Consider the following 25354-nt stretch of genomic DNA (forward strand, 5'->3'; position numbering starts at 1 on the left):
TCCTGTTAGCAAGAGGAGATCAGGACACAGACAAGCACAGAGGAAAGACCTTGTGAAGACACAGAGAGAAAACAGCCGTCTATAAACCAGAGAGAGGCCTCATAAGAAACTAATCCCACTAACACCTTGATCTTGGACTTCTAGCCTTCAGGACTGTGAGAAAATAAATTTCTGTTTAAGCACCCTACTCTGTGGTACTTTGTAATGGCAGCCAGAGCAGACGCATCCACTGCCTACCACCTTTTACAATGACAAAAACAAGCTTCGGAAGGGTTGATTTACTTGCTGAAGGTTAAGAGTACCTACCTGTAGCTTGAGTTATCATAAGCCATTATTTACATTTTATGAAGAATTATATTAAGAAAGGATTAATATATTTCTCTTCCTTTAATATTTTCTTTGAATGTCACATGGGTTGTCTACAACCTGATTTCTTAGCTGGGATGACTCTGTATCTATCTTATTAAATTGAACTTATTATATTATGTGCATAATAAGATGAAATGAGATACTAAAAGATTTAAGAGAATCAATTATGCATATTATGGCAGGATATGTCTTCCTCCAACGTCTTAGAGAAATTTCAGAGCAATAAAATAAAAGCTGCTTTTTATAAAACTATGCATCCGAGAAAAGTTTGTATTAATTTGAATAACTGTTTACCTTATTTTGCTGTTAGCTATAAATAAATTTATTTCTGTTTTCTTATAAGATTCAAAAATGCATAACGCAAGACAAATCAACTCTTTTTTTGCCAAAAAAATAGGTTAAATGATTTTTTAAAATATCAAGTGAATACACAATATTGCTTATTATACCTTTTTTCTTTCTTCAACTTTCAGCATCTCTAATTTCTCTTCTCAGAGGAATTATGGTATAGTTTTGGGAGACTTGAACTCCACTTAAGTTTGGCAATGTGGAGGAGAGCTAGAACTCTGACCAAAATAACTATATGATAACAAGGAAGCCTCTCACTCTTCCACAGATGTGGACATAAGACATAAGACTTCTGGGTCAGAGATGAAGAACTGTATTGCTCACAGCAAAAGCAGGGGCAAAACTACCAGCATTGTCCTGCTTCGTCTCCACATCTCTGCATCCTAAGTCTCATAGCAAAACATGGAAGGCCAGGCAGAGCTTACATGTGCAGCGGGGTGTGCCACATGAGAACTTAGGGAACCTGTCAAAGTTAGGGCAACAACCACGTTTATACTAAGTAGTAAGCAAGTCATTATGTTGGGGGGTAAACACTTGGTACATCTCAGGACTATGTGATGCGTTCCTATAACGTGTTTCTTCACTTCTCAAGATTGACAGGTGCATAAACAATACTGAGAAGTGGACTGGGTAAAAGAACGATCAAAGTCTTGTGACTTTTGCACACCCATCAAGATATATAAGAACTCAAGAGGCCCATAGCAAACTGTCTCCCACTAGTAGACTCTTCAATGCCATCATATGTGTGTATCAAATATATATCATATCATTTTAGTCTGTACAGAGTTTAGCTAAAGTACTCCATGGTATTGCTGCCTCAATCCATTTTGTGTGGCCACAACATCCATTACGTGTGGCCAAGCAGCCTGGAGAGACCTTAAGCTGACACTAGCCACCTCATGCGAGCACATGCCCTACATAGCAGCCCACAGATTCACAAGCAAATGTAAGTTCCTGATATAACTGTCCCAACAGCCCTTGTGATCAACAGTCTTCCCTCCTAACTCCTTCCCTTTATGCACTCCTTAGATAAGACCCTCCATGAAGTTTACCAAACCCTGATCTTTTGGTTCGAATCAACCAATTCATTCTTAGCCTAGGAACCCCATGACACTCCAATCAAGGATCCTAGTAAAGGCATGTGCCCCAGGTCCTGTCTCTCTCTCTCTGTCTGCACTCTACCTTGACCTCCCTTTGTGGCTCCTTGAGGCATGACAGGTATTTCCTCTGGGACCTGTGAGTAATATGCTTCTCTATTTCAATTTCTCTTGTGGTTTCTTGCTGAACCACAACTCAGCATCTGGTGCCCTGTGCTCCACTTAAGTGTTAATTTGACAAATTCATAACATGGTCCATGCATCATTTATATTTATTGCTTACAACAAAACTATGAGAAAGGAGCACTAATAGGTAACCATTTGCAGAAGTAAAATTGTCTTAAAAACATTACACGATTGAGTGAATTTCTCAAGGGGATTGGTAGGTCCATGATTCTGAAAAGATGGAGATTAGCTTCTCAAACTTTCTGCTCTAAAGGGAGAGGTGAATCAATAAGACTTGCGTTAGGTGAATTAGTAAGAATTATTATTTCCCCCAGCACTCTTGTGAATCTAGGACAGGAGTCTTAGCTATGTGATAGGCTCATTTATTCACCTAAAAGGTTGAGAGCTATTTATGCTTGGTTCTCTGTATTTTTTCCTCTCATATTCCAAAAATGTAGCTAGTCCCACATCTCAGTGATTTTGTATCCTCCTAAACATTAGTTGTCCAAACAGAGTGCCTCTTCTGGTTTGGGTGGAAGGAAGCTTATAAAATCAGGAATACATTTCTAGGGGTCCTGGAGAGTAAGCAGGGAGTGAGGGTAGACAGATGTATGCTTTGAGATGAGGAGGCAGGAGCAAACCTCAACAAAGGAGATTCCACCAAACCAAGCAACGGCTAATAGCCTGTAGTTGAATGACATCAATAGGGAATGACAGAACCTGTGAAGTGTAGGGAGTGGGAGTCACGGTTAGGGTGCATGGCATTGTTGGAGCTGAGCCTATGCATTCTAGGTATTCATGGGGATATGAGCACTTCACTTACTAGTAATAAATACTGAAAGCCTCCTGAAGATTTCCTTCTGTTTAACACCAAGGGCTACTTTTGTACCAAAAGTATTTGTACCAAAAAAGGGTAGTTAGTGGTGGTTGGGATTATTTGTGTCTCACCAAATGAAGTTCCAAGCTAGACTTAATTAACTTTAAGGAAAATAATATGTCTTATCTTGAATGAGAAACTTTGTGAAGAAGTGATATTTGTGCAAAATAGAAAATATACCAAACAGTGAACAGGAACTGCTTGACTTAAACTGAATTGAATTGGAATTGGAATTGAATTGAATTGAACTTGTCCGGCATCAGGAGTTTTAAGTATATCCTGTAAGGGGCATGCCACCATTATTTAGACACATTTGTCACTACTGGTATTTACCCAATGGAAATGCATCTGCTTACTTTGGGGAGCAAGGATAGATTAGGAGTTGATTAATGTGGAAATATTACAAATATGGTTAACAGTATCTGTTTCTGAGGGGAATATTCCACCTCAAGGGAAATATCTCCTTATAATAGTCTATGGAACCATCCTAGGTATGTGATACTAAGAAAGAAATATTCAGCCAGCACCAGTATAAAATAAATCATTGACTACAACTTTGGTTACAGCTGTGGAATAATCTCCCAGTAGCCACTGTAGAAGTCCCAAAATGTCCATCATTTTGGACCTATGGGAAAAGCCATTTGAAATATGTAAAAAAGAATTTAAAGCTGACACAAAGAAACTCTCTAGCTTAAGGATTTTCTGGTTTTGCTTTCATTTGATTTAATGCAGAATATCAACTGCATAGAACAAATATAAAGACGTGTGCATATGTATTTTCAACCAGTTGTTATAATTTCATTCCAAACTCAAACATGAGATAATTACAAATACAATGCTTTTATTTCAAGTCAATATTTTGTGAATTTATAAAATAGAAATTAATAACTTTAATTTTTCCAAAGAGGGTTAGAAATAAATGTGAGTAACATGATTATGTAAATGAACTGAGTATTCACCAAAAGTAGCTAATAGGATAACATGATCTGGATCCCTTATACTACCTAAATGTCACGCCCTCCAGCTCTCTTTTTTTTCTTGAAATTTTTTGTCCAAGAATTCAGGTTATTTGTTCTCTAATTTCCCACAGTCTAGATATTGTGCATTATTTACTCATGATACTATTTAACATATCTTTCATTTCCTTATTTCTTCTGAGTCATTGCTTTTCTTCTGTAAATAGTTAGTTATATGTTAGGCTTGATTAAATTCAGGTTTGCTTTTTTTTTTCCAGAAAACTTCTTTTAAAGTCATAGTGTCTTATCTAAGAAACCACTGCCTAACGCAAGGTCAAAACATAGGAGTAAAATATTTATAACATTGGATTAGACAATGATTTCTTAGATATGACTCTAAACACATAAGCAACAAAAGAAAAAATATATAAATTGGATTACAATAAAATTACAAGCTTTTTTGCCTCAAAGGACAACATCAAGAAAGTGAAAAGAGTCCATAAAATGGGAGAAGATATTCTCAAATCACATATCTGATAAGGGCTAGTATTCAGAGACTTAAAAAAAAAAAAACCTCATACTCAAAACTAAGTGAAGGATATGAGTAGACATTTCTCTAAAGAAGATATACAAATTGTCAATAAGCATATAAAAAAATGCTCAACATTATTAGTCATTAGAGAAATGCAAATCAAAACCACAATGAGCTACCACTTCATACCCACTAGCATAGCTACAATCAAAAAGACAGACTGTAACAAGGGTTGACAAGGATGAGAAATTGGAATCTTCATACATCGCTCATGGGAATGTAACATGAAAACACTTTTGCAAACACGTTGGCAGTTCCTGGAGATGTTAAACATACAGTTACCATGGAGCAATTCTATTCCTAGGAGTATATGAAGAGACATGAACATACACATCCACACAACAATTTGTAAATGAATGTTTATAGCAACTTCATTAATGATATACAAACAGTGGGTATAACCCAAATGTCTACCAATTGGTGAATAGATAAATTAAATGTGGTATGTTCCCAAAGTAGAATATTATTTAGCAATACGAAGAAATGAAGACTAATATACGCTATAACATGGATGAACCTTGAAAACTTGCTAAGTGAAAGGTGACAGTCACCAAAGACCACATGCTGTATTCCTCCGTTTATATGAACTATCTAGAGGAGGCAGACTTATAGAGATAGAAAGTCAAACAGTTGCTGCCTAGAGCTAGGGGTTGTAGGGAAGGAGAGTAAGGAGTGACAGCTAAACAGTATGATTTTTGTAGGAAGAATGGAAATGTTCTAAAATTAGATTCTGTTGATAGTGGCACAACCCTGTGAATGTACAAAAAAAACGTTAAATTGTGCATTTTAAATGTGTGCATTGTATGGCATATGCATTGTATCTCAAAACATTTGTGGAAAAAGCAAGGAAGGATGGAAGGGAGGGAGGGAGAGAGGCAGGAGAAAAGGCAGGAGGGAAAGGATGAGCAACGGTCCAGAAATCAGAAAGTAGGGCTCCAATCTTAGCATGGGCTTCACTGAACAGTGTGTCTTGGAAATCTCTTAATTTTCTTAGCCTCAAATGGATCTCAGTTTTCACACGTGGAAAATAAGGGGTTTAGATTAGGTATCCCAATAGTCACTTTTGGTGAATAATCAGATTTGTAAATTAAAAGATCACTCTTCATTTAACTATGATAAATCAATAAATTTTTGATTCTTGATATTTTTGTGTCATTAATTTTCCCTTAACTAATTTATTAAATTATTAAATTTATTATAGTTTCCAGAAAATAGATAACACCTGCCAAACCAGACAAATGGCAAATGAGTTCGCTATTTAGGATTTCTTGGCTGATGTCTGTTTCATAAAATTCTTGGACTCTGGTGTTATTGGTCCTGTCATGAAGGCTGTTTATATAAAATATTCAGGCTACAATAGTCAAATAAATTTTTCTGTGCAGTAACCAAAATAAAGAAGCCATTCAATATCCGTATGTGGATGCACCTGAGTTAAATATATTTTGGCAGCATTTATAGATTTAGGACTGAAATGGAAAATGCCAGTGATTGGTTAACAAGGAAAAATTCCATTTTGTTTTTGCTGGGACAAATGCTTCTCTTATCTCTAGTTAGTGTCAGAAACAAAACACACCATTCAAAAGACCATGTTATAACGTTCCCTTCCTTTGAACTGATTGAAGCAAAAGCAGCTACCTTGGTCCTAGTTTTCTAGGGTATTACACTTTCCCTCTGATTATTAAAAGCAGCTGTCATGCAGTAAGCAAAGACTTTGCATGGAGTTCTCAGGTTTTCAAATATAGGAGACATAACATAAAATGAAATGCATAAGAGCAACTTATTTATTTAAAATCATGCAAGTTTATGATATGTTCCTCATCATTTTACATAAACACCTAGAGCATTCTAGTATTTGCATAGAATGTGCTAGATTTAGGCAACTGGTTTATTATAGCTACCCAATTTGGCTTCTAGATGGAACTTTGCGTTTATTACACACTCCATTGTGTTTCAAGAGATGCCATTATTTACCTGGACAGGGCTAATGAGGTTAGCCAAAGAAAAACATTAACTTCATAAGTTACCCCATTTATTTAAATTATTTTATTTATAACATTAATGTCAAAGTAGGACTGACTTTTTAGCCATATGAAAATTATTTGGAAGTACATTTGCTTAGAAACAATTTATTTTAATACTTTGCCATACTTAAATTATTTCTATTATTTCAGAGATATAGGTTTGTCATATACAATAGAGAAACAGAATAGTGCTCTGTAAAAGAAATTTGATTGGGAGTCAGATGAATTAGTTTACTTTAGACAAGTCATTTTAATCTCTTCTTTTTTCTTTTCCTTTCTTTTCTTACTTACAAATGAGGCAAACTATACATGCCAAAAATGCAAATATCTTAGGTGTATAGTTTGACGAATTTTCACAAACCAAACCTAATCATGTGTTCAACACTCAGCTTAAAAAAAGGAACATCATCAGCATTCCAGAAGGTCCCCTGTGCCTCCCTAATGTTCCTCCAATGGGGCTGCTGTTATTCTGGTTTCTAACCATAATCAATACATTCAACCTGTTTTGGTTACTTCATTAAATTGCAGTAGAAGAATACGTACTCTTTTATGTACGGCTTTTATTTCTCAAACTTATGTTTAAGATATTCCCTCATATTATTGAACATAATTACAGATTGTTCTTTTTTACTGATATAGTAAGCCACTATATAAATATACCACAATTTATTTATCCACTTTACTGTTGGTGGACATGTGAGTAGCTTCCTGTTTGGGGCTACTATGAATATGCCAATACTACATGTATTTTGGAAAATATATGCACATATTTCCTTAGGATATATACCTAGAATGGAATTTCTGGATCAAAACATATATCTGTGTTAAGCTTTAGTACATAGTGGCAAATAGTTTTCCAGAGAGATTGCACCAAGTTACACTTCTATCAGCAGCATATGAGAGGTTTCAGTTGCTACACATCCTCATCAAGATTTGATAGTTACAATATATTTCATTATGCTGTATTTCATTTAGCCATTGTGATGGATATATTGTGTCATTACATTGCAGTTTTAACTTGCATTGATAACTAATGAAGTTGAGCGCGCGTTCATATATTTCTTGACTGTTTAGATTTCCTCTTTTGTGAAATGCCTGTTAAAGTCTTTTGTCTGGTTTTCTACTGGGTTGTCTAACACTTCTCTTTCTTATTACTAACAAAAAGAGAAAAGGAACTTCATTTGATGTTTGTTAGATACCCTTCAATTTCTATTACTCTCTAATCTGTAGATGAGCACCCTGGGATAACCTAGTTCTCTTGGGCAATTCACATTCTTATCTTAGAATCCAACCCCAGAGCATACTCCACATATTTTCTTTTAATTAATTAATGCTAATTTTGCCCCGTGTCCACTCACTTGTTGATATTCTCTCTTCTTTAGATAGCAAGGAATAGCATCTTTTATTTCAGCTTAGCCTCCTATGTTAAATTCAGGGATACGCATGTTTTTTGTTTTTTGTTTCCCCATTACTGATCTCATTTAGACTTTATTTTGAAGAATGAACAAGAATTTAAAAGGCACGTAAAGAGGGAATTCCAGAGTAGAGAGAGCAGTATATGCAAACTTATGGAAGCATGTTGTTTTCAGGGAGCAAGACTATGGTCCTTACTAAGGAAGTTTATATTTTGACAGAAAGTAAAAGATAGACTTTGAGGGGTAGGAAATAGCTGGCTCATTAAACCTTGTATTTCTAATACATGTTAGTTGATTATTTCCTTCTTTAAAGAAATAAACAAAAGAAAGGAGGGAGGGAAGGAAGAAGGAAGGAAAGTCTTGCTCTTTGTGAGGCACACACACAAAGTCACTCCTTCCATGAAGGTGAGAGACAGCATTTTGGGGCCTGAGTTTTTGATAATATTGGATAAGGTTATTTAAACTTATCCATCTATATGAGTTTTCCAGGGCTGCTGCAAAATGTGTCACGAACTGGGTAGCTTAAACAACAGAAATTTATTGTCTCCCGGTGCTGGAGGTTAGAAATTCAAGAGCAAGGTGTCAGCAGTGTTGGTTTCTCCCATGGGCTGTGAGGAAAAATCCATTTCAAGCCTCTCCCCTAGTAACTGGTGGCTTGCTGGCAATCTTTTGTGTTTCTTGGCTTTTAAAAGCATCACCCCAGACTCTGTCTTTATCTTCACGTGGCATTCTCCTTGTGTATGTGTCTGTGTCAGATTCTGCCTTCTTGTAAGGACACTCATCATATTGGATCAGGGCCCATCCTACTCCAGTATAACCCCATTTTAATTTATTTACATCTGCAAAGACTCTATTTCCAAGTAAGGTCACATTCTGAGGTCCTGGGGGTTAGGATTTCAACATATGAATTTTAGCAGGAAGTAATTCAACCCATAGCACCATCTATTGAAAACAATGAAAGATTCTGAATGGAATTTTTTTTAAATATACTTTCTAAATGGATTGAAAATAAGGAAATAAACAAATACATATTTATATGTATGTATATATTTATATTATGTAAATATATGTGTAAATACACATATGAAAATGAGTACATATATTTTACACACATTTATATGGATTGAAGAACAAACGAAATGAGAAGGAACTATAAAACCAAGATCTTAAAGAAAGTGGCAATCCAGAGAAGAAAGAAGTTCCTTAGAACAACTAAGGAACTTTGTCCTGATACCATTCACTAATCAGGCAAACTTGGGCTTTAGAATTTAGGTCTCTGTAGACAAGACGGGTAAAATGAAGAACTAGTGTTCACCCACAGTGATATGTCTTGTAAAAATCCTCCTCATATTAAACTGTGATCCAAAACACTCTACTCCTTTGAATACCACCTGGAAGGTTGCCTTGCCAATGAAAAGAACAGAACAAATAAAAGAAAGATGAAATACCAATTAAAAGAAAGGGAAAAGTAACTGGAATTAGTCATGGGTTTGAATCAGTTTATAACCTTGCATCAGTTTATAGACGAGGTTTATATTATCTGCATAGTGCGTGAAAAGTTGTCTTAATCGTGGTTTATGACACTCCTGATTTGTTAGTGCTTACAGGACTGGAGGAAGCAAACATAAGTTCTCCCTAACAGAAACTAGTTTTTTCTAGGCTTCCAAGAATCTGTAAAAATAATTTTTCAATAACAAGGAGAGGTACACGGTCAGAATTGTCTAGATATGCAAAGAAACAAGGCTACAGAGGCCCAAACCAGCAAAGATAACACAACAGAAATGGACTCAGGCAAACTTCAGATATTTGGAATTATCAGAGATAGATTATAAAATCACCCTGTTTACAATACTTAAAAATTATAAATAAGCCTGAAAATGTCTCAGAGAACAAAAAATATTAAACATAATCTCACAGATTTTTTAAAAATCAAAAAGAACTTTTAGACATCAAGCATACAGAACCAAAATCAAAAGCTTGATGGGCAGGATTATCACCAGATTAGACACAACCAAAGAGACAAATAATGAACCATAAACTAGGTCAGATTACATTATTTAGCATAGAGCCTAACATTATACAGCTAGGTCTATTTACATCTGGAAACTTCACATGAAGGATAAAGTTCATTGTGCAGAAAAGGGGGACAGGGAACTGGTCTCCTAGAAGTCTATATCAAGCAAAAATATCTTGCAATGATGAGAATGATATGAGTTTATTTTCAGGCAAAAATCATGCTACCAGTAGGCCTCTGGAAGAAAGCAAATCATCCTAGATAGGTTTGAGGAGGAAGAAGGAATAAAGATCAAAGAAAGTGCCAAACATTTTGGTAAATCTAAATAAATAATGTCTATACAAACAAAAGTAATAATGATTTTTAGAGTTAAAAAATCAATACAGAATTAAAATGCCCAATAACAATAACATAAATACCAGAAGATGGTTACCATATTCTAGTCTGTGTAATGATCAGCAGAAAGAGTTATCCATAAACTTTTAATTTAAGAGGAATGCTATAATTTGTAGGGTACTCATGAAAAGAAAAGAAAAAATCCCACATTCTAAGTAAGTAGGCACCCATATCATATGACCCAACTGTTCTATTGTTAGGAATAGACCCAAGAGAGTCAAGTCAATGGGCACCAGAAAACAGGTGCAAGAAGGTTTATTGCAAGTTCATTCTAAATAGCTCCAAACTGGAAATAATTCAAATTTCTATCAATTCCTCTTGGTTAAATAAATAAGAGTATAGTCTAAAATGGAGATCTAGACAGTATTGAAAATAATGTACTCTGCTACATGCAAAATTACAGATGAATCCCAGATATTTTGAATGAAAACAGCAAGACACAGGGATTTTACCACCTTTGATCCTATTTAGATAATGTTCCAAAAATGAGCAAAAGAGAATTACATTATTTAATGATGCATAGATGGATAGCAAACTGTAAAGAAAGCAATGGACTAATTATCAAAGTTATTATAATTCGTACTTTTGAGAACAGAGATTTATGGATTTGTCTTTGGAGTAGGATACATGATTTTATTTCTTGACATAGGTAACAGTTATATGGGCATCAAAGTTAGAATTATTCATTAAAGCAGAGGCATAAAGGTAGAGAAGTGTTCTTGTCAGCTTTCAAAGGAAACCATCCCTTTCACTTACACAAGGGTGACAGACTCCTAGCTGAGTTAACAGGCACACTGCATGAGTACAAACTTTATTTATCCAGAATTGTGTTTACATTAAATTGGGATAACTTGAGCCTTGGGAAACTGTAGACAAGGAAAGGATTTTTGGTTAAACTTCCTCTTTGGGGGAGAGCAAATGTCATTTGTGTTACTTCTAGCAAACATAATCAAGTTGTGATGTTTAGAGTAGATGTTTTCAAGAAAAGATAGGATACACCAAAGAAAAAGCTCTTCACAGCATCAAAAATAGCCCAAGAGTGATAATGGTGCTCTCTTTTTGTTCATGTATGATTAAAACATCTCTTCAGTTCTGAGTTGCAAGTTCTAGATTTGCACTTAAGATTCTTTTTCATTAAGAATAAAGAGGGCCGGCTCTGTGGCCGAGTGGTTAAGTTCCTGCCGTCCGCTTCGGTGGCCCAGGGTTCTGATCCTGCGCGCAGACATGTCTCTGCTCGTCAGGCCACGTTGACGTGGCGTCCTACATCCCACAACTAGAAGGACCTGCAACTAAGACATACAACTATGTATGGGGGGTTTTGGAAGATAAAGCAGGAGCAACAGTTAGCTCAGGTGCCAATCTTTAAAAAAATAAAAAGAATAAAGAGCTGTACTTTAGTAGATGAATGATTTCTGCATCATATTAGTTATAAGGTAAATGTGTAAAAGCTAAAAAGAAAAGGGAGAAAAGACTTTAGAGAAAAGATGTGTTTCAGATATCTGAGAATTTATTTCAAATGTCCACTTGAGAATTTTTTTTGGCTTTCCTAATTATTTTCCTTATCTTCAGTTGTAAACCTCACGATTACAGCTCATGTTACATGGATCCTCATTTCTTGATTCCCTCGACCTTCTTGTGGTACAGACATAAATGAAGAGAAGACATTTGTGCTAACACAGGTAAACTATCTTCTTTATATTAATTTTCCAATGTAATTCTACTCCTCTTTGTCAAGTATATTTTTTGCATTTAGTAATTGAAACATTATAAATAATTCTTTAAAATAAATGCAATTTTATTTTATTCAAAATAGAAATTTTTATCTCAGTTTACTATTACAGTACAGACTTAAAGAAACCCATTATGTTAAGAACTAAGAATAAACTATTTTCTTTTTCCTGTTTAAATTGAAAAGGATGTCAATATATATCTCCTGAGATCACATAAGTGACAAACCCGACTGCATATTCTTTCACAGTTATTCTCTCCATATATGCTTATGTGACCTTGTCCTGCTCCAGCTCCCATGGAATCAGTCAGCTTCAGACTAAATATATATTGTGTCTGGATACTTCATCCTACAGTAATATGGAAAAATATTTTTTGCTCATTATCTTTTACCCAGTAGATTCGGGTGAGATCTTTTAACTGAAGCAAAGAAGTAAGGCACTACTATATATAATTCAGATAATTACGTTGAATGATACAGGTAGTTTAGGCAAAAGTTCATGAATTTTTCTGAAAATCGTCTTAATTCTCTGACTTCTTTGGTCTTGGAGACATGACCTAGGAGCTATCATTAAACTGTGGGGAAGACATGACTATTGTCTTCCAGTGTGGCATAAATAATTTAGTGGGAAGAAAACACAGAAATTGTTTCTGTTCTGGCAAACATTACAATGCAATGTCCCAAAAGTGTAAAAGGGAAGAAAGCCTAAAGCACGGAAGATTCTACTTTGAAATTATCACAAATTTTAGTGCCAAGAAAAATGAATGAATAAAAAGTAGAGGTCTAAGATAGAAACATGATTACCGAGAATGGTCCAAAATTGTGAATAGTCAAATAAAATAGTAAGTAGACTAGCTAGATAATTCAATAATCAAAAACCTTGCTTTATAATTTTTAAGAAATTTACCAATATAATTAAATGTTTGAGTATTAAATGTAGATAACAATAGTGGTTAAACCATAACAATATTATATTTTTACTATTTCTCAGTTCAAAATATTCTATCACATATAATATTTCAATGACTAATTCTGGCTTTTGACACTCCACATCATTCATTTAAAACTTATAAAATGTCTTATACGGTAAGTTCTCTTTGTATTTTGTTACCAGCTTAAAAACGTTTTGAGTTTACAAACACACTTATTTAGATGCCCTCTACTATCTGATGGAATATGTCACATCTCCCAGGGCTGGGCAAAGGATGGCCTGCAGGCCCCATCTGACTCACTTTTGTTTTTGTGAATTTTAATTGGAACAAAGCCACACCCTCTGTTTATAAGGACTGACCAACTTGGAGTTCCACGCAGAAGTGACTCTTCTTATATAGAACTTGACACTGTGCAAGTATAGAAGAAAAATTAAGACAATAGGATTTAACGATTTCGTGATTTCTGTCAGAAATATCAGTAAAAGAAAGCCTCCTTTAATGTATTAAAAGGGATTTTGTGAGCATTTCAACTTTCTTAAAGACCACAGGAATATTCTTTTTGCGGAGCGTTTCCCTACTGTCAGTCTAGTTTGTTTTACTCATAGGAGACTAAAGATCTGTGTTATTAATGAAAATCTTTGTTAAAGTAGTTAAGGCAAAGGAAATATGAGAATTCTTCTCAGGAAGCTAGAAGACATGTCAAGTACTACCATGTTGAATGGCAGAAAAGGACATTAGTACATCTTAGGAAATGAGTCTGTCTGTACCCAGACATCAAGCCCTGTTTTATGAAGTAGTAGGCCCTCAAGTCAGGGTAATGCAAGTTTAAAAAGAATGAATATTACTATGATCCTCTAAATCAACAGGAAAAAAAATAGTCTTTGTAATGAATGAGCTGTCTAAGTTATTTTTAGCTGAGGAAAGATTAGAGCAACCCAGAGTAATAAATCTATGGCATGGATGCATCTAAATTTGATTTACTCTCCCAATGAAGCTCAGGGGGAGGAAAAAAAAAGCAGATTTAGGCATAAGATTAAAAATATTCAACCAACAACTTTTCTCCTGTTTGTTTATTTATTTTTTTAACGGTGCATGTTGACGTTAAAGGCATAAGAAAGACCTTACTTCACACAAGTATACAAAGAGGCATAGGTGATGGTAAGCAAGAGCAAAGTGGGGTTTATTTGGTTTTTTTCTTTTCTTTGGGATTTTTCCCATATTTCAGTGAGATTCTTGAAAACTTCCCAGCAGTGATAGTAACATGAAAGTAGGGGTAAGAAAAAGTAGAACGAAAAGAATAGTGGACTTTGGCTGACTAGTTACATGAAAAAATAGAGAATCTGATTCTTTGTCTCCTAGTCTTTAGACACAAACAGCACTTTTCATGACTTCCCATGCTTGAAATAGCATGAGCCTAATTTTAGTCCTTAGGTCAGACATCAGATTGGACTAAACCTACAGAGGAAATAACCTATAGTTCACACGAATTGGCTGAAGTTGGGGAGGGTGCATAGGTTAAGAGACAGGAGGAATATAGAAAATGATTTGCTTGTTTCTCCTCTCTTATGAGGATATAAGAGAAAAATGGTGGCAGCTCAAGGGAAAAAGGTGGAAGGATTCTCTTAAGATTCACTGGGGGCCAGAGGACACATTAGACGTTGGGGAAGCACCAAGTAAAGGATGTCAGCTGTGATTATTGTCATTACTGAAGAACAAGAGGGAAGGTGCTACCCCAAAGTGATATAAGAGCAGGTACAACCTACTGTATACAGCCGGGCCCAAGATTTCTTCAAGTCTCCTCTACTGATTACCAGTGAGATGAATAATGTTTGAGGCATGTATTTTGCATTTTTTTCAGACAATATTGCATAGATTTAATGCATTTTGCTAACTTCTATTTGCAGAAATGTTTCCTATACTCTAGTTTTCTACTATTCAGTAAGTTATATTTTCCCATCCTTAAAACTTCAGAGCTGGGGCAAGCCTGGTGGCATAGTGGTGAAGTTTGTGTGCTCTGCTTTGGTGGCCTGGGGTTAGCAGTTTTGGATTCCAGGCGTAGACCCACGCACTGCTCATTAAACCATGCTGTGGCAGCATCCCATATACAAAATAGAGGAAGATGGGCACAGATGTTAGCTCAGAGTCAATCTTCCTCACAAACACACACAAAAAACCCCATAAACTTCAGAGCTAAAGTAAAAGATAATATTTAGGCATTAGAGGTAAAATAAAGAGTATTAACCCATTTATGCTTAGAATTAATTAGCGTTGTTAGTTCTTGTGAAACTCAGAAAGAATTACTGCATTTGACGCAAATGTGGAACTGTTTGATTCTAGCATCTGATCATTATATCTTTTCTTTATATTCCAAATTTCTAAATGTCTTGTCTCTCTATATAAACTTTGTATGTAAACTTTGATTGAATGATTATGTATATAATTTACTTTAGACAAAACTTTCTCTCTCTTGCTTTGAATGAACTCTCAGTGAGTGTGATCAGCACTACGCAGAATATTCCTGTCATTTCTCAGCCTGAGTCTTTCCTCACAGATGGCAACCTCACCACCAGGACTACCTCTAAATTTTGCAGGGCTCAAAACAAAAGTGCATATGAAGGCCCACATATCTTATATCAAAATGTTTAAATATTGTAAATCAAGGCTAAAATTAAGTATATTCTACACTCCTACTTTGACAAATAAACCTTCATAAAAAAACCACACACCGCCAAATTTGTAAACTATGGTTGTTTATGAAAGAAGACCAAATCTAAGTATTATTACACATATCTGGGTATACTATTGATAAGCCAGTGATGTTTTGGTCAGAAATAAACTAACAATGCATATAATTCATAATATGTTTATTTCATAAGTTATTTTTATTTCACTCACCTATAGAAAATAGTGAATGATTTTGTTAGAGCCAAAGTTTTCCTACAATTTGTGTTTTATTGTGATTGATCTGGCCATTTAGGAATAAAACATAGTAAAGGTATAATTCATTGGAGATGTAAATTATACAAAATTTCAAAATAAAAATGTAGCTATTTTTATTTGTTTGAAATAGCTTATTTTTATTCTAAAATATTAAAAATTGCTGATCAGAATTATGTATAAAATACAAATTCTAAGTAAAATTATCAAAAGTTTAAATCAAAATTATTAAACTTAAATGACAAATTTTTGAAAAGGTAATTAAATCTTTTAAAGCAAAAAATAAGATTATCATCCATCATAGGTTGGTTGATTGGGTCAGGAAAGAATCTTCAACTCATGCTAAATCTAGAAGAAATTTTGATAAGGATCAGATATTTACATAATCTTAAATTGTTCTCTCACAGATTGTTTAATTTTTCCCTGAGAAAAAACACTAACTTTATCGTGGAGAAATTGGAAACCCCTAGACCAAGCAATCAAGTTAAGCATCACCAGTGAGAATCAGATGAACATTGTGTCCTGCCGAGGTGATGTTCCGAGAAAGACATAGCATCCTTTATTCATGATTCCATCTGGGAATGCATAACTTGAATTTCATCACAGGGCAATACCAGACAAACCTGAATTGGGGCATGTTCTATTAAAAAATAGAGGCAGGCTTTATTCTTCAAAAATGCTCATGTTATTGCATTATTACACTAAAGACCAAAAAAGGCTATGAAAATGTACTAGATTTTAAAAGAGGCATTAAATGCACCTGACCCTAGACTAGATACTGTACATAGTTCTTCCATTTTGGCTTCTGTCTCTCTCTCCCTTCCTTCTGTTATTTCCATTCTGCATATGTTGCTGCAAATAATGGTATTCTACATTTCTCTGAGGCTCTGTTAATTTTTCTCCATTCTTTTTTCTCTCTGTTCTTCAGATTGCATAATCTCCATCAAAATATCTTCAAATTCATGGATTATTTTCTTATGCTCATTCAAATCTATTGTTGAGTCACTCCAGTGAATTTTTCATTTCAGTTATTGTACTTTTCAATCCTAAAATTTACATTTAATTTTTTTCATAGTTTGTATCACTTTATTGATATTTTCTGTTTAATGAGACATGTCATTATGCCTTCTTTCACTTTTTTTTATTGAGGTATAATTGAGATACAACTTTCTGCTTTTTTAAACATGATTTCCTTTATTTCTTTAAACATATTTATAATGGCTGCCTCAAAGTCTGTGCCTAGTATATCTCACAGACATTTCCTCTTGTCTTTTTTCTTCCTGTGTATGGGTCAAACTTTTATGTTTCTTTCCATGTCTCATAATTTTTTGTGAGAAATGAACGTTTTGGAAAATACGTTGTTGCCACTCTGGTGACGGATTCCACCCCACCACTCCCAGGGCTTGTTGTAGGTGTTTATTTGCACATTTGTTTCGTGACCTGGCTGGAATTTTAGTGAATTCCTTTCCCTGGCAGCTTGAAGTCTCTGGCCTTACTCCCCAGAGGGCTCAACTTTGGGCTTGTGCACATTCAGCCTGAAATGTCAATGATGTTGGCAGGACTCTTGATTTTTCTTTTCCCTGATCTTTCTGTTATTCTCTCTGACTTTATTAGTTTCACACTCAGCTGTTAGGCTCCAGTAATTGGTGGCTGATTGTCTATTGTTTTTGACAATGCCCTGAGGCATAAATTCTTCAGTATGATCGGTTACATTTGGGTTCTTTGCAGGGGTAATTTTGGGGGCCAGTCTTTGAGGTTTGTTCTGACAACAGGAGGGCTGTTCCTAGGTCTCTCTGGTAAACAAACTGGCCTACAATTTAGCTATTCCTTTCATGTAGCTACTAGCCTACTCTTAATTTCTGACCACCAAAATATTCATTGTTTTGGGGAGCAGTCTTAGGCTGAAACTTCCCCGCAATCTGTTTCCATTAAACTCAATATTTGGGAGAAAACTCTGAAGCTTGTGGTTCTTAGGGTATACCCCTCCCACTGGACAGAATCTCTGAGCCACTGCTCAGGAGCTGGAGACAAGAACAAGGATCCACTACTCTCAGACTGATACCCTTGGTTTGTGAGTGGGGTGCTGACTGGGGAATGTAAATTCTAGTCCTCTCAGATTATCTCTCCTGGTATGGAACCACCTCCCTATTAGTAAGTTGTGGTATGGGCAATCGAAGCCTCAATATTCTTGGCCTTCCATACCTGTGGTAAGCCTCTGTCTCATGAGTCAAGGCTTGCTGGAGAAAAGGAGTTCCTGTCCTCCTGGCCTCATTCACTTGGAATTTAGCCTCTGTGACAAGCAGCTGGCGGGGAATGAGAATGCTGGCTGACTACCCCTCCCAGAGACATACACTGCCCTTGCATAGGAAACTGGACAGAAAGGGAGTCCCGTCTTCTTGGCCATATTCTCTCCAAGAGGAACTTCCATTAGTCAGAGCTCTGTGTGTGGGTGGGAAGTGAATTGTGACTCAAATACTACTGGGTGTTCTTACTAAGATTTAGTAGATTTTCCTGATTGAATGTTTCTTCATTTATCATATACTTTAAGGACAATTTCCAGAAAATTTACATTGTTACTTTTTAAAATAAATTTGCATTGTTAATAAATAATCAACAAGTTATGATTGTTTTTCAGGGGAGCTGGGCCATAGAATAGAACTTATGCTATGATTCCAGAAGTGGAATTTGCGGGGGACCAGAATTCCCCCCCCCCAAGATATTTATCTTTCACATGAGGATTATTTTGGGCTGGTTACTTTTAAAAACTGCAAACAGGAAAGAAACTCTGAAAAGTAGAATTTACTTACCCTTTGTTAAGAGACATTTACATTTGAAAGGGAAATCTCCATCTGTAAAGTTGTCTCCTTCTCTGTACCAGGAAGAAGGGAGGATGACCTTGTCTCTAGAAACTCTTAATGGGGAAGGCAAGGACTTAAATCTGCATAATAACCTTACTCTTGTTTACTGTACTTGTCTGGTAATCTCCCGTAACTGACTGCCCTCACCCCCAACATCCTCCTGTGTCTTTAGCTGAGGGTGGTATTTAAGATGAGAACTTCTGCCATTTTGGCGAGTTGCTCAGTTTGCCTGAACCTCTCCCATGTATACATGTTATAAAGCTTTGTTTAATTTTCTCCTGTTATTCTGTCTCATGTGAATTTAATTCATTTTCCTACCAGAAGGACCTAGAGTGGGTAGAGGAAATGTCTTCCTCCCCTACAAATTATATCAGATCTCTTTATCTCAAACATCTGTCTTTATAACTATTTACTTTTTCAATGTATTCATTCAGTCATTCAGCAGATATTTATTTCAGGGCAATCTTTGAGTATGGCCCTGAATGAGGGGCCAAACATGGCAGAAAAGATACTAATATCTGAATCTATCTAAGCATATATAATGTTTCCATAAAATAACAAAGAAATGATCTTTTTGAAACTAATTCTTGTCTTATTAATATATTCCCACCAGAATCACTGTCAAAAGAAAAAAATTCATAGGAAATATAGCAATGAGGTTAAGAGCAGAAGTAGTGAAACAAGAATCTTTGTTTTTGAGTGCCAATTCGGGCACTTAATGGCAAGTTAGTTGACCAGCCTTTGTTTCTGTTACCCTATCAATGAAATGAGGCCAATAACAGACCTGCCTTATAGAGCTTTTGTGAGTTAATATGTACAAAACTCTTCGAGTAGTCACTGGCATAGAGTAATTGTTATATAAATATTTGCTACTTTTAATAATAAAACTTACATTAACTACATGGAAGAATTCAATCTATGTACTAAGTTACTCCATAAGCATTTCTTTTCTATACCAATTAATTACACTAAGCCAACTGTGGCTGCCGTTAACAGGGAAATGAAAAAGATGTGAATTTTAAGGACTAGTAGTTCTTTGCAATCTCAAAAAGCAGGTAAAGGTAAAGGGAAGCTAATCTGAGACTTTGTTCCACTTGTCTTAAATATATCTATATTTTTTTAAATCTATAATTAACTTGTAATTTTTAGTGAAGTCAAATAGCTTCTATAATTTATCAAAAGAAATTAAATTAACCTAGAAGATTTCTAAATTTTTGATATTTTATTGCAACTTTAAGAAATTTAGTTATATTTTCCAAAATACTTTTAGCATCTGGAATATTTATTCTGTGCATTGCATATTTTATTGAATGACTTTTCATCAAAGAAGCAATTTAATTAAAAAAAAGTTCAAGCCATGCCCATTCTTATTACATGATCTACGGAATTCTTAGTCATCACAAAGGGCAATGATTATGTGTCTACATGGGTGGAATCCTATCCTACCAGACTCCTTGAGAAGAATAAACTTAAGATCAAACTATTATTGGAAGGATTTTAGAAATGGAAACTGGAAATTCTTGGTTTTGGCTTATGCCACAAGTTGTGAACCCAGATGGGTGAGATCTCTCCTCTAGGTGTTATTTTCTTTTCTAAGTCACATTTGATAAAATCTAGGGGAGTGATGAAGTTAAATAAAGTTGAGAACCACTGGTGTGTTGAATGCATCTGCTTCTAGATTGATTTGTTAATACAACATAGAAGTAGCCTCTTTTTGCAGCATTAGTCTCCCTTAGTTGAATATACTTTCTACCCTTTTTGAGTTGTCTTGAATCCACCTTTCTAATTAGGGATATCACTGTCCCAGTCTCCCTTGATTTTTATAAAACTTTACATCTTAAAATGCCTTCTTTTGAGACTATTCATTAATAATTTACTAATATTTTTTCTGTTTCATAACTTAAACAGGTTGTGGAGGAGCAGAAGGATAAATTTACTTTGGAAAAATGTATAAGTTGTTTCAAGTCTTTACTATGTACTAACAGTTTTTGATTGATAATAAATGCTCTTTCATTAGGAGTGAATGAAGAAAGAAGATGTGAGATTATACTAGAAGAAAAATCACTTCAGAAAGTCTTGAGTTGAACTCTTCTGAAAACCAAGAGAGTGCAAGGCAGTTGAAGTCAACACTTTACTTTTCATCAGCTCAGTGCAAATGAAAACAAGTTTAAATGTGGGCATTGGTCATGTATAGAGAATTTCACTGCTGAGGACAAGCTTGGAGGAAAAGGACCAAAAATTACCCATGGAATATTTCAATGGATATGCTCTAGTTTTCTTGTTTTTGATGTTTTGTTCTTTTTTGGGTACTTCTTTCTTTTTGTTGATGTTTAAAATCAAATTAACTTATTTTATTGACTATTAAGTAAATATTTGATTTAGTGGTTTAAATATAAGCACAATTTTTTTAAAATCCTGAATTTCTTGATTTCTGTGCCTAAAGCTGATCATGTCTAAATACTGTACCACTCACAAAAGAAGGCACATGAGGTGGAGTCTTTTTCCAGAGGCTTAATCTGGAAGAAGTAACTTCTCTGCACAGAAACTTCAAATGGTCATGAAAACTCCCTCCAATAAAGTAGAAAAAAGACTTGCAAATATGTTGAGAATTTCCACTGTGTGGATAAATGTGGTGAGTGATAAATATGATCCAATTTTTTTCTTAAGACAGAAGAGTTTGACCTAAGAATCTCTGGGTCATTGAGTTGGTGCAAAATTGTCATCTGCTGATGTCATGGAATCACAATGGTTTGGGGCACCACTGAAAGGCCATCCTGATTTTATACCTGGCAAGGAGTAAAAAGAAATATTTACTGTGTATTTGGATGACCTTTCTAGCTCTGTTTTTGAGTTCTGTTATACCTTACCTTATTAATAAGCATTTGATTTCTCCAACAAGTTTTTGCTGTGAAAATGATGATAGAATCAGAAATCCTACCTTTCCACAGTTTTTCTTCTTGTCTCTTAGCTTTGTCAGTAGTAGTAACAATCATCTTTAAAAGACACACAGCAAAATCTTTTTTCTCTATGTGCAACCAGTGTTAAATTTTATTTTTTGCAATTTTAAAGGCTTTATTTTTACAAAATATATTTAAGAAGTCGCCAGTTAGGTGGCACCATGTTACATTTACATGTTGTTTGAGTAGAAATGGGATATGAAATTCTTTCAGCTAACTAAATATATATTTTAGACTCTAAATAAAAAAATGATTTGAAATTGCATACAGGTTCATTTTGACTAGTGCCTATTTATTTATTCAGAAATCGATTGTTCCTTTCCTTCTCCGTCTTTATAACATGGCCTTATCCATAGCCTGCATAATTAGATTTCATTAAAGAGTAGCTCTAGGGGAATCTCCTATACTGTTCATCAATATATAACCAAATGGCTTGTAAAAATCAATATCTTACCTAAAATTTACCTGAATATCATTGTTATTCTTATGAGATTACCAACTAAATTTTATAGTAAAAAAAATCTGTTGTACACAGAAAACTAAAAGAAACATCCCTATTCTATAATCTTTTTTCTTTCTCCTTTGTGTGTAAGTATTTTTTCCTTCTCTGTTTATGTATTAATATATTCATGACATTATACAACATATGGACAAAGAAAGTGTTTCAAAAAATTAAAAATTTTTCCATAGGAAGGAAACCAAAGAAAGTGTCTTTGACAGCTGTTCCACCTACATGCAGATGGGAGAGGAGGTTGCTCCCTTATGATTCTTTTCAACGTCAATCCTATAACCTTAAAACCATCACTACAGCACTGGACATTTAATTTTAAGACTTGGTAATTTGTTGCTAATATTATAATTCTTGAAATATCCTTAACATAATAAAGCAATTAATTTCATTTTTTGCAAGTTTGTTACATGCTGGTAAATTCTTTTCAAATCTATCTTTGGAAAATTAACTCAGCGTCTGTTTGAAACAAAATCACTGGGCACAGTAGATCTAGGCTTAATTTGAAAATATCCCTACATGAACAACAAATTTGTGGTTTTATTGATTTGCATGACTTCCCGTAAATGATCTCACCATTTGCACATATAACTTGTGTCCTCAAGAGTGTTTCTTAAATTCTCTACAGTGTTTCAACTAAATGTGTATTTGGGGCCTCCTGGAGCAAACTACTTGAAAGGCAGTTTTACTTTTATATGGCCTGATCAGCAGTTTTTAATACTTTCCTCACCTAAACACATCTAAGGGGTAAAACAAACATCCAGTTCCCATGAGAACTGTCATCACACTTGCCTTACTAACTGGAAAGGTATGTCTCTGAGCCACTGTTAGAAACTCTGAAGAGGAAAAAGAATGTCTGTGGTATGAAAGTTACTCAGGAAACTCTGATATGATTCCTTTTGTAGGCGGTCCGGGGTAACACACTTTTCAACTTCTCTGCCCCAACCACCTCACACACACATACACGCACACACACGCGCATTTGGGATTTACTATTTTAAAAACCTAGTCTAGTACCTGCTACAATGGTAGAGAAGAATCAAAGTCCTAGAGGGGCAACAGTGACTTGTCAAAGGACACCAATTTAATTAATATTTTGGAACACTTTTATTCCTGAATATTTAGCATGTTATTTTTGAGATAGAAGTAATATTTTAATACAAGTCTAAACTAGCAGCTTTGTCAGTTCATCTGGTGTATACTTTTGTTTTAGGTTCCATTTCCTCTTATCTCCTAGACACAATATTTTATTTAAAGTCAATGTTGAAAATAATTTCATAGTAAGGTGAAAATTATTTTATTTAACATTAAATTTTCTGGGCAATAAAAGAAATAATTAGTATCAGTAATAATCAGTTAATTAACTGAATTAATTTAGTTATCTAACTATAATATTATTTTTAATGTTTATTGTAAAAAGGCATAGTTTTAAAGGGATCACTTCCCCTTCGTCCTCTGGTTTCCTTGGACTGAGACATTCTCTGAATGTGCTCTTGACTGGGTTCTGCTCTCTCACTCACTCTTCCTCTGAAGAGGTGAAGCAAGAGCTAGCATTTATAGCTCGGCTTTGCTCTTCTTCTGTTGGGAACAAGCTTGCCTTAGAAGACAAATATGTCCTTCTCTTCCATGCTCTAATTCTCATCGGCAGGTCCCTCCTTGTGGGGACTAGTTATTGATAAGTCAGTGAGCAGTGCTGACAAATGTGTTAGTTCTGATAGCAGGTCCCTCTGACTTTTACTCTAAACTATGTTTTCCTATCTATTACCAAAAAAAACCACAAAAATATTATTTTGACTCATCTGCTTTATTTTTTTTATTATCTTTCAAAATATACAAGGGAGTGTCTGTCTCTGAAGCTCCTCCAAGGCCTCAGCAGAAATATGAAGAGCCATTTCAGAGTTAAGATGAAACCTATTCTGAAATTCAGTTTTATGGAAGACACAAACCAAGGAATACAGGCAAGATTTGGACATTTGAGTCAAGTAGATTTGACACTGATGGCTAGCCTTGGGTAAGTTATTTATACTTTGAACCCCAGTTATGTCAATAGTAAAGTAGAAATAATAACGCATTATTTGATAACCTTCTTCAGTACCTGGCATATAGTAGACACACAAAAAATGGTAGTTCTAACTAATAATATGTAACCATAAGCCAAAATTCCCTGGCATTGTAAATTACCTTATGTACCAGACAAAACTCCACATTAATATTATCTCGAATTCCTAGTCTGATTCATGTAATAAATAGAATTAGCAAAGTTCTATCCACATGGCCAATTCATGCGAGTATAGAAAGACGTTCCTTGAGAAATATAACATCCATTGGAAATCCATCAGTATGACAGAAATTTTCAAAATGAGCATGCGCAAAACAGCTATTTGAACATCTGAACCATGGGGCTCCACAAGACATCTGGAGAGCAAAATTTCATCCTAGATGTGTAAGCATGCAAAAATACATATGTTCTATCCTCTTATTCTGACTTTGGTATACTTTTCTAAGAAATTATACAGGGTCACATGTAAAAATAAATGGTATATGGCATTGTCAGAATGCAGTTTATTAATGACATCATGAAAACTCTCTATATGTGATTACACCTTAACATTCATGGAAAACCTCTTCAGCTTCCTGTATTGAAAAAGAAGTCCATGTGATAGTACTATTTTTAGTTTTTTGAGGAATGTGAATACTGTTTTCCATTGCGGCTGCACCTATTTACATTCTCATCAACACTGTATGCGTTTCCTTTTCTTCACATCCCAGCGAATATTTCTCGTCTCTCGTTTTTTGATAATAGCCATTCTAACACATGTGAGGTGATATCTCATGATGGTTTTGATTTACATTTCCCTGCTGATTAGTGATGTTGAGCACCTTTTCATATTCTTGTTGGCCATTTTTATATCTTCTTTGGAGAAATATCTATTCACTTCCTTTGCCCATTTTTTAATTGAGTTATTTGGTTTTTTGCTATTGAATTGTAAGTGTTGCTTGTATTTTTTGAATATTAACCCTTTAACAGGTACATGGTTTGCAAATATTTTCTTCCTTTCTGTAAGTTGCCTTTTCATTTTGTTGTTTGTTTTCTCTGCTGGGTAGAAGTTTTTTAGCTTAACATAATCCCATTTGTCTATTTATGCTTCTGTGCCTGTACTTTGGTGTCATATGCAAGAAATT

General features: G+C 34.9%; 1 long non-coding RNA gene across 1 annotated transcript in view; it reads left to right on the forward strand.

The window, feature by feature from the left end:
- Positions 1-25354, forward strand: part of LOC124236648 (uncharacterized) — a 66479-nt gene that overhangs the window by 18318 nt on the left and 22807 nt on the right. The window contains exons 2-3 of the long non-coding RNA XR_006887823.1: positions 11820-11929; positions 24009-24182. This is a non-coding gene — a long non-coding RNA (uncharacterized LOC124236648). The remainder of the gene's footprint in view (positions 1-11819; positions 11930-24008; positions 24183-25354) is intronic.

The sequence above is a fragment of the Equus quagga genome, chromosome 3, assembly GCF_021613505.1.
Source record: "Equus quagga isolate Etosha38 chromosome 3, UCLA_HA_Equagga_1.0, whole genome shotgun sequence".
In the NCBI taxonomy this organism is placed as follows: domain Eukaryota; kingdom Metazoa; phylum Chordata; class Mammalia; order Perissodactyla; family Equidae; genus Equus; species Equus quagga.